Source organism: Engystomops pustulosus, chromosome 8 (assembly GCF_040894005.1).
Source record: "Engystomops pustulosus chromosome 8, aEngPut4.maternal, whole genome shotgun sequence".
In the NCBI taxonomy this organism is placed as follows: Eukaryota; Metazoa; Chordata; class Amphibia; order Anura; family Leptodactylidae; genus Engystomops; species Engystomops pustulosus.
The window spans coordinates 123,213,500-123,226,423 of NC_092418.1; positions in this window are offsets into that span (position 1 = coordinate 123,213,500).

Genomic DNA, 12,924 nt, shown 5'->3' on the forward strand with positions numbered 1-12,924 from the left:
ATCCGGGGGAAGGTCACAAAGGTGAAAAGTTTTTAATAACTTTTCTCAAAGTTTACACAAGAAGCAGCTGACCAGGAGCGTAACTTCAGGGGTTGCAGCCATCGATGTTCTGTGGGGCCCACAGTGTCAGGGGGACCTAGCATCTGAGGTATTGGGTGTGTATGTATGATGTGTGTATATGATGAGTGTGATGTGTGGTATATATGATGTGTGTATATGATGTGTGTATATATGATGTGTGTATATGATGTGTGTATATATGATGTGTGGTATATATGATGTGTGTATATGATGTGTGGTATATATGATGTGTGGTATATATGATGTGTGTATATATGATGTGTATATATGATGTGTGTATATGATGTGTATATATGATGTGTGTGTATATGATGTGTGGTATATATGATGTGTGTATATATGATGTGTATATATGATGTGTGTATATGATGTGTATATATGATGTGTGGTATATATGATGTGTGTATATATGATGTGTGTATATATGATGTGTGTATATGATGTGTATATATGATGTGTGTATATGATGTGTGGTATATATGATGTGTATATATGATGTGTGGTATATATGATGTGTGTATATATGATGTGTATATATGATGTGTGTATATGATGTGTATATATGATGTGTGGTATATATGATGTGTGTATATATGATGTGTATATATATGATGTATGTATATGATGTGTATATATGATGTGTGTATATGATGTGTGGTATATATGATGTGTATATATGATGTGTGGTATATATGATGTGTGTATATGATGTGTGTATATGATGTGTGGTATATATGATGTGTGTATATATGACGTGTATATATATGATGTGTGGTATATATGATGTGTGGTATATATGATGTGTATATGATGTGTATATATGATGTGTATATATGATGTGTGGTATATATGATGTGTGTATATGATGTGTGGTATATATGATGTGTGTATATATGATGTGTGGTATATATGATGTGTGGTACATATGATGTGTGGTATATATGATGTGTATATATGATGTGTGGCATATATGATGTGTGGTATATATGATGTGTGTATATGATGTGTGGTATATATGATGTGTGTATATATGATGTGTGGTATATATGATGTGTGGTACATATGATGTGTGGTATATATGATGTGTGTGTATATGATGTGTATATATGATGTGTATATATGATGTGTGGTATATATGATGTGTATATATGATGTGTATATATGATGTGTGGTATATATGATGTGTGGTATATATGATGTGTGTATATGATGTGTGGTATATATGATGTGTATATATGATGTGTATATATATGATGTGTGTATATATGATGTGTGGTATATATGATGTGTGGTATATATGATGTGTGTATATGATGTGTATATATGATGTGTGGTATATATGATGTGTGTATATGATGTGTGTATATGATGTGTGTATATGATGTGTGGTATATATGATGTGTGGTATATATGTGTGTGTGTGATATGTGTGTATATGATGTGTATATATGATGTGTGTATATGATGTGTGTATATGATGTGTGGTATATATGATGTGTGGTATTTATGATGTGTGAGTATCTGATGTGTGTATCTCTGTTTGTATTTCTCTCTCAACTCACAAAACCCCAATATCAAACACCCATCAACACCCCCAACTTCCCACACCCCATAACAAAACCCCGTGTGGTATTTATGATGTGTGGTATATATGATGTGTGTATATGATGTGTATATGATGTGTGGTATATATGATGTGTGGTATATATGATGTGTGTTATATATGATGTGTGTATATGATGTGTGTATATGATGTGTATATATGATGTGTGGTATATATGATGTGTGTATATGATGTGTGTATATATGATGTGTGGTATATATGATGTGTGTATATATGATGTGTGGTATATATGATGTGTGGTATATATGATGTGTGGTATATATGATGTGTGTATATGATGTGTGGTATATATGATGTGTATATATGATGTGTGTATATGATGTGTATATGATGTGTGGTATATATGATGTGTGTATATGATGTGTGTATATATGATGTGTGTATATGATGTGTATATGATGTGTGGTATGTATGATGTGTGTATATGATGTGTGTATATATGATGTGTATATATGATGTGTGGTATATATGATGTGTGTATATGATGTGTGTATATGATGTGTATATATGATGTGTGGTATATATGATGTGTGGTATATATGATGTGTGTATTTGATGTGTGTATATGATGTGATGATGTGTATATATGATGTGTGGTATATATGATGTGTGGTATATATGATGTGTGTATTTGATGTGTGTATATGATGTGTATATATGATGTGTGGTGTATATGATGTGTGTATTTGATGTGTATATATGATGTGTATATATGATGTGTGGTATATATGATGTGTGTGTATATGATGTGTGGTATATATGTGTGGTATATATGATATGTGTATATGATGTGTGTATATGATGTGTATATATGATGTGTGGTATATATGATGTGTGGTATATATGATGTGTATATATCATGTGTGTATATGATGTGTATATATGATGTGTGGTATATATGATGTGTGTATATATGATGTGTATATATGATGTGTGTATATGATGTGTATATATGATGTGTGGTATATATGATGTGTGTATATATGATGTGTGTATATATGATGTGTGTATATGATGTGTATATATGATGTGTGTATATGATGTGTGGTATATATGATGTGTATATATGATGTGTGGTATATATGATGTGTGTATATGATGTGTGTGTATGATGTGTGGTATATATGATGTGTGTATATATGACGTGTATATATATGATGTGTGGTATATATGATGTGTGGTATATATGATGTGTATATGATGTGTATATATGATGTGTATATATGATGTGTGGTATATATGATGTGTGTATATGATGTGTGGTATATATGATGTGTGTATATATGATGTGTGGTATATATGATGTGTGGTATATATGATGTGTATATATGATGTGTGGCATATATGATGTGTGTATATATGATGTGTGTATATGATGTGTGGTATATATGATGTGTGTATATATGATGTGTGGTATATATGATGTGTGGTACATATGATGTGTGGTATATATGATGTGTGGTATATATGATGTGTATATATGATGTGTATATATGATGTGTGTATATATGATGTGTGTATATATGATGTGTGGTATATATGATGTGTGGTATATATGATGTGTGTAAATGATGTGTATATATGATGTGTGGTATATATGATGTGTGTATATGATGTGTGGTATATATGATGTGTATATATGATGTGTGGTATATATGATGTGTATATATGATGTGTGTATATGATGTGTGTATATGATGTGTGGCATATATGATGTGTGGTATATATGATGTGTGTATATGATGTGTGGTATATATGATGTGTGTATATATGATGTGTGGTATATATGATGTGTGGTACATATGATGTGTGGTATATATGATTATTGGTATATATGATGTGTGGTATATATGATGTGTGGTATATATGATGTGTATATATGATGTGTGTATATATGATGTGTGTATATATGATGTGTGGTATATATGATGTGTGGTATATATGATGTGTGTAAATGATGTGTATATATGATGTGTGGTATATATGATGTGTGGTATATATGATGTGTGTATATGATGTGTGTATATGATGTGTGTATATGATGTGTGGTATATATGATGTGTGGTATATATGATGTGTGTGTGATATGTGTGTATATGTGTGTATATGATGTGTGTATATGATGTGTGTATATGATGTGTGGTATATATGATGTGTGGTATATATGATGTGTGTGTGATATGTGTGTATATGATGTGTATATATGATGTGTGGTATATATGATGTGTGTATATGATGTGTATATATGATGTGTGGTATATATGATGTGTGTATATATGATGTGTGGTATATATGATGTGTGGTATATATGATGTGTGTATATGATGTGTGTATATGATGTGTATATATGATGTGTGGTATATATGATGTGTGTATATGATGTGTGGTATATATGATGTGTATATATGATGTGTGTATATGATGTGTGTATGATGTGTATATGATGTGTGGTATATATGATGTGTGGTATATATGATGTGTGGTATATATGATGTGTGTATATGATGTGTGTATATGATGTGTATATATGATGTGTGGTATATATGATGTGTGTATATGATGTGTGTATATAGATGTGTGGTATATATGATGTGTGTATATATGATGTGTGGTATATATGATGTGTGGTATATATGATGTGTGGTATATATGATGTGTGTATATGATGTGTGGTATATATGATGTGTATATATGATGTGTGTATATGATGTGTGGTATATATGATGTGTGGTATATATGATGTGTATATATGATGTGTGTATATATGATGTGTGTATATATGATGTGTGTATATATGATGTGTGTATATATGATGTGTATATATGATGTGTGGTATATATGATGTGTATATATGATGTGTATATATGATGTGTGTATATATGATGTGTGGTATATATGATGTGTGGTATATATGATGTGTGGTATATATGATGTGTGTAAATGATGTGTATATATGATGTGTGGTATATATGATGTGTGGTATATATGATGTGTGTATATGATGTGTGTATATGATGTGTGTATATGATGTGTGGTATATATGATGTGTGTGTGATATGTGTGTATATGATGTGTATATATGATGTGTGGTATATATGATGTGTATATATGATGTGTGGTATATATGATGTGTGGTATATATGATGTGTGTATATGATGTGTGGTATATATGATGTGTATATATGATGTGTGTATATGATGTGTGTATATGATGTGTATATGATGTGTGGTATATATGATGTGTGGTATATATGATGTGTATATATGATGTGTATATGATGTGTGTATATGATGTGTGTATATATGATGTGTGGTATATATGATGTGTGGTATATATGATGTGTGTATATGATGTGTGTATATGATGTGTATATATGATGTGTGGTATATATGATGTGTGGTATATATGATGTGTGTATATGATGTGTGTATATGATGTGTATATATGATGTGTGGTATATATGATGTGTGTGTATATGATGTGTGGTATATATGTGTGGTATATATGATATGTGTATATGATGTGTGTATATGATGTGTATATATGATGTGGGTATATATGATGTGTGGTATATATGATGTGTGTATATATGATGTGTGGTATATATGATGTGTGTATATGATGTGTGTATATGATGTGTATATATGATGTGTGGTATATATGATGTGTGTATATGATGTGTGGTATATATGATGTGTATATATGATGTGTGTATATGATGTGTGTATATGATGTGTATATGATGTGTGGTATATATGATGTGTGGTATATATGATGTGTGGTATATATGATGTGTGTATATATGATGTGTGGTATATATGATGTGTGGTATATATGATGTGTGTATATGATGTGTGTATATGATGTGTATATATGATGTGTGGTATATATGATGTGTGGTATATATGATGTGTGTATATGATGTGTGGTATATATGATGTGTATATATGATGTGTGTATATGATGTGTATATGATGTGTGGTATATATGATGTGTGGTATATATGATGTGTATATATGATGTGTATATGATGTGTGTATATGATGTGTGTATATATGATGTGTGGTATATATGATGTGTGGTATATATGATGTGTGTATATGATGTGTGTATATGATGTGTATATATGATGTGTGGTATATATGATGTGTGGTATATATGATGTGTGTATATGATGTGTGTATATGATGTGTATATATGATGTGTGGTATATATGATGTGTGTGTATATGATGTGTGGTATATATGTGTGGTATATATGATATGTGTATATGATGTGTGTATATGATGTGTATATATGATGTGTGGTATATATGATGTGTGGTATATATGATGTGTGTATATGATGTGTATATTGATGTGTGTATATGATGTGTATATATGATGTGTGGTATATATGATGTGTGTATATATGATGTGTGGTATATATGATGTGTATATATGATGTGTGTATATATGATGTGTGGTATATATGGTGTGTGGTATATATGATGTGTGGTATATATGATGTGTGTATATGATGTGTGTATATGATGTGTATATATGATGTGTGGTATATATGATGTGTGTATATGATGTGTGGTATATATGATGTGTGATATATGATGTGTGTATATGATGTGTGTATATGATGTGTGTATATGATGTGTGGTATATATGATGTGTGGTATATATGATGTGTGTATATGATGTGTGGTATATATGATGTGTGGTATATATGATGTGTATATAGATGTGGTATATATGATGTGTGGTATATATGATGTGTATATATGATGTGTGGTATATATGATGTGTTATATGATGTGTGGTATATATGATGTGTTATATATGATGTGTGGTATATATGATGTGTGTACATATGATGTGTGTATATATGATGTGTGGTATATGATGTGTGTATATGATGTGTGTATATATGATGTGTATATATGATGTGTGTATATGATGTGTGGTATATATGATGTGTGTATATGATGTGTGTATATGATGTGTATATGATGTGTGGTATATATGATGTGTGGTATATATGATGTGTATAATATGATGTGTATATATGATGTGTATATATGTGTGAATGATGTGTGTAATGATGTGTATACTGATGTGTGGTATATATGATGTGTGGTATATATGATGTGTGGTATATATGATGTGTGTATATATGATGTGTGGTATATATGATGTTGTGGTATATATGATGTGTGGTATATATGATGTGTGGTATATATGATGTGTGTATATGATGTGTGGTATATATGATGTGTATATATGATGTGTGTATATATGATGTGTGGTATATATGATGTGTGGTATATATGATGTGTGTATATGATGTGTGTATATGATGTGTATATATGATGTGTGGTATATATGATGTGTGGTATATATGATGTGTGTATATGATGTGTGTATATGATGTGTATATATGATGTGTGGTATATATGATGTGTGGTGTATATGATGTGTGGTATATATGTGTGGTATATATGATATGTGTATATGATGTGTGTATATGATGTGTATATATGATGTGTGGTATATATGATGTGTGGTATATATGATGTGTGTATATGATGTGTGTATATATGATGTGTATATATGATGTGTGTATATATGATGTGTGGTATATATGATGTGTGGTATATGATGTGTGTATATATGTGTGTATATATGATGTGTGGTATATATGATGTGTGTATATATGATGGGTATATATGATGTGTGTATATATGATGTGTGGTATATATGATATGTGTATATGATGTGTGGTATATATGATGTGTGTATATGATGTGTGGTATATATGATGTGTGTATATATGATGTGTATATATGATGTGTGTATATATGATGGGGGGCATTAATCATAGTCAGTTAGACTGTTTTGAGCGTCTTTTAGCGCTAAAATCTGGCGCATCTCGTTAATTAGGCGCATTTATGCGCCATTTCCTGGCGCACGGCAAAGTTCGGCACGTAGTGGTTTTGAGTCCCTGCGCCTTATCTGACATAGTGGGGCACATTTACTTACCCGGTCCAGTCGCGATCCAGCGGCGGGTTCTCCGATGCTGATTCGGGTTCTGCCAGGATTCACTAAGGTCCGTGCGCCGATATTCACCAGGTGTCGCTGCTGCGCCGAGGTCCGCCGAAGTTCACCTGCTTTTTTCTGGTGCATGTGAGTGCTTGATCTTGCGACACAAATGGCTTTTTAAATTCCGTGTTTTTTCCGAATCCTTCGGGTTGTCCGGTGGCCACGCCCCCCGCGTGCGCCACAATCCCGTGAAATACAGCGCAAAGAGGAAATATTTGGGAAAAACCCGACGGATTTGCGGCTGCGGACCCTTAGTAAATGTGCCCCAGTGAGTGCGTCCTATACAGATGTTTGCACGGGATCTATCACAAAAGTGCACCTAAAAAGGCACAAAATAGGCGCAGAAAATGCACCTACTCCGAGCAGCTGCACTTCCAAAAAACTTCCCTTTTTATTACTAAAAACATACATTTTAGGTTCCCAAATGAAGAATTCCCTCCATGCAACATGGAAAATACTTCGGGGCAGTTTTAAAATGTAAAATTTCTCCAGTAACGACTTCATCATTGTCTATGGGATCATCTCTGGGAGTGATTATTGTCTATGGGATCATCTCTGGGAGTGATTATTGTCTATGGGATCATCTCTGGGAGTGATTATTGTCTATGGGATCATCTCTGGGAGTGATTATTGTCTATGGGATCATCTCTGGGAGTGATTATTGTCTATGGGATCATCTCTGGGAGTGATTACTGTCTATGGGATCATCTCTGGGAGTGATTATTGTCTCTGGGATCATCTCTGGGAGTGATTATTGTCTATGGGATCATCTCTGGGAGTGATTAGTGTCTATGGGATCATCTCTGGGAGTGATTATTGTCTATGGGATCATCTCTGGGAGTGATTATTGTCTATGGGATCATCTCTGGGAGTGATTATTGTCTATGGGATCATCTCTGGGAGTGATCATTGTCTATGGGATCATCTCTGGGAGTGATTATTGTCTATGGGATCATCTCTGGGAGTGATTATTGTCTATGGGATCATCTCTGGGAGTGATTATTGTCTATGGGATCATCTCTGGGAGTGATTAGTGTCTATGGGATCATCTCTGGGAGTGATTATTGTCTATGGGATCATCTCTGGGAGTGATTATTGTCTATGGGATCATCTCTGGGAGTGATTATTGTCTATAGGATCATCTCTGGGAGTGATTACTGTCTATGGGATCATCTCTGGGAGTGATTATTGTCTATGGGATCATCTCTGGGAGTGATTATTGTCTATGGGATCATCTCTGGGAGTGATTATTGTCTATGGGATCATCTCTGGGAGTGATTATTGTCTATGGGATCATCTCTGGGAGTGATTATTGTCTATAGGATCATCTCTGGGAGTGATTACTGTCTATGGGATCATCTCTGGGAGTGATTATTGTCTATGGGATCATCTCTGGGAGTGATTATTGTCTATGGGATCATCTCTGGGAGTGATTATTGTCTATGGGATCATCTCTGGGAGTGATTAGTGTCTATGGGACCATCTCTGGGAGTGATTATTGTCTATGGGATCATCTCTGGGAGTGATTATTGTCTATAGGATCATCTCTGGGAGTGATTAGTGTCTATGGGATCATCTCTGGGAGTGATCATTGTCTATGGGATCATCTCTGGGAGTGATTATTGTCTATGGGATCATCTCTGGGAGTGATTACTGTCTATGGGATCATCTCTGGGAGTGATTATTGTCTATGGGATCATCTCTGGGAGTGATTATTGTCTATGGGATCATCTCTGGGAGTGATTATTGTCTATGGGATCATCTCTGGGAGTGATTACTGTCTATGGGATCATCTCTGGGAGTGATTATTGTCTATGGGATCATCTCTGGGAGTGATTATTGTCTATGGGATCATCTCTGGGAGTGATTATTGTCTATGGGATCATCTCTGGGAGTGATTCGTGTCTATGGGGTCATCTCTGGAGTGATTATTGTCTATGGGATCATCTCTGGGAGTGATTATTGTCTATGGGATCATCTCTGGAGTGATTATTGTCTATGGGATCATCTCTGGGAGTGATTATTGTCTATGGGATCATCTCTGGGAGTGATTATTGTCTATGGGATCATCTCTGGGAGTGATTACTGTCTATGGGATCATCTCTGGGAGTGATTACTGTCTATGGGATCATCTCTGGGAGTGATTATTGTCTATGGGATCATCTCTGGGAGTGATTATTGTCTATGGGATCATCTCTGGGAGTGATTATTGTCTATGGGATCATCTCTGGGAGTGATTATTGTCTATGGGATCATCTCTGGGAGTGATTATTGTCTATGGGATCATCTCTGGGAGTGATTATTGTCTATGGGATCATCTCTGGGAGTGATTATTGTCTATGGGATCATCTCTGGGAGTGATTATTGTCTATGGGATCATCTCTGGGAGTGATTATTGTCTATAGGATCATCTCTGGGAGTGATCATTGTCTATGGGATCATCTCTGGGAGTGATTATTGTCTATGGGATCATCTCTGGGAGTGATCATTGTCTCTGGGATCATCTCTGGGAGTGATCGTTGTCTATGGGATCAAGTCTGGGAGTGATTATTGTCTATGGGATCATCTCTGGGAGTGATTATTGTCTCTGGGATCATCTCTGGGAGTGATTATTGTCTATGGGATCATCTCTGGGAGTGATTATTGTCTATGGGATTATCTCTGGGAGTGATTAGTGTCTATGGGATCATCTCTGGGAGTGATCATTGTCTATGGGATCATCTCTGGGAGTGATTATTGTCTATGGGATCATCTCTGGGAGTGATTACTGTCTATGGGATCATCTCTGGGAGTGATTATTGTCTATGGGATCATCTCTGGGAGTGATTATTGTCTATGGGATCATCTCTGGGAGTGATTATTGTCTATGGGATCATCTCTGGGAGTGATTACTGTCTATGGGATCATCTCTGGGAGTGATTAGTGTCTATGGGATCATCTCTGGGAGTGATCATTGTCTATGGGATCATCTCTGGGAGTGATTATTGTCTATGGGATCATCTCTGGGAGTGATTAGTATCTATGGGATCATCTCTGGGAGTGATCATTGTCTATGGGATCATCTCTGGGAGTGATTATTGTCTATGGGATCATCTCTGGGAGTGATTATTGTCTATGGGATCATCTCTGGGAGTGATTATTGTCTATGGGATCATCTCTGGGAGTGATTAGTGTCTCTGGGATCATCTCTGGGAGTGATTATTGTCTATGGGATCATCTCTGGGAGTGATTATTGTCTATGGGATCATCTCTGGGAGTGATTAGTGTCTATATGATGATCTCTGGGGAGTGTGTATATGATGTGTGGTATATATGATGTGTGGTATATATGATGTATATATGATGTGTATATATGATGTGTATATATGATGTATATATGATGTATATATGATGTGTATATATGATGTGTGTATATGATGTGTATATATGATGTGTGGTATATATGATGTGTATATATGATGTGTGTATATTATGTGTATATATGATGTGTATATATGATGTGTGGTATATATGATGTGTATATATGATGTGTATATATGATGTGTATATATGATGTGTGGTATATATGATGTGTGGTATATATGATGTGTATATATGATGTGTATATATGATGTGTGTATATATGATGTGTGTATATGATGTGTATATATGATGTGTATATATGATGTGTGGTATATATGATGTGTATATATGATGTGTGTATATGATGTGTGTATATGATGTGTGGTATATATGATGTGTATATATGATGTGTGGTATATATGATGTGTATATATGATGTGTATATATGATGTGTGTATATTGATGTGTGTATATGATGTGTATATATGATGTGTATTGGTATATATGGATGTGTGGTATATATGATGTGTGTATATGATGTGTGGTATATATGATGTGTGTATATATGATGTGTGTATATATGATGTGTGGTATATATGATGTGTGTATATGTTATATAATGTGTATTATATATATGATGTGTGTATATATGATGTGTATATATGATGTGTGGTATATATGATGTGTATATATGATGTGTGGTATATATGATGTGTATATATGATGTGTGGTATATATGATGTGTATATATGATGTGTGGTATATAAGTGATATGTGTATATATGATGTGTGGTATATGATGTGTGGTATATATGATGTGTATATATGATGTGTATATATGATGTGTGTATATATGATGTGTGGTATATTATGATGTGTATATATGATGTGTGGTATATATGATGTGTATATATGATGTGTGTATATATGATGTGTGTATATATGATGTGTGTATATATGATGTGTTATATATGATGTGTGTATATATGATGTGTATATATGATGTGTGTATATATGATGTGTGGTATATGATGTGTATATATGATGTGTGGTATATGATGATGTGTTTGTATATATGATGTGTGTATATGATGTGTGGTATATATGATGTGTATATATGATGTGGTATATATGATGTGTGTATATATGAGTGTGTGTATATGATGTGTGATATATGATGTGTGTATATATGATGGTATATATTATGTTGTGGTATATATGATGTGTATATATGATGTGTGTATATATGATGTGTATATATGATGTGTGTATATGATGTGTATATATGATGTGTGTATATGATTGTGTGATATATGATGTGTGGTATATATGATGTGTGGTATATATGATGTGTATATATGATGTGTGTATATATGATGTGTATATATGATGTGTAATATATGATGTGTATATATGATGTGTATATATGATGTGATATATGATGTGTGGTATATATGATGTGTGTATATATGATGTGTATATATGATGTGTATATATTGATGTGTGTATATATGATGTGTATATATGATGTGTATATATGATGTGTATATATGATGTGTGGTATATATGATGTGTGGTATATATGATGTGTATATATGATGTGTATATATGATGTGTTATATATGATGTGTATATATGATGTGTATATATATGTGGTATATATGATGTGTGTATATGTTGTGTATATATGATGTGTGGTATATGATGTGTGTTATGTGTGGTATATATGATGTGTGTATATATGATGGTGTATATGATGTGTGTATATGATGTGTGTATAGGTGTGG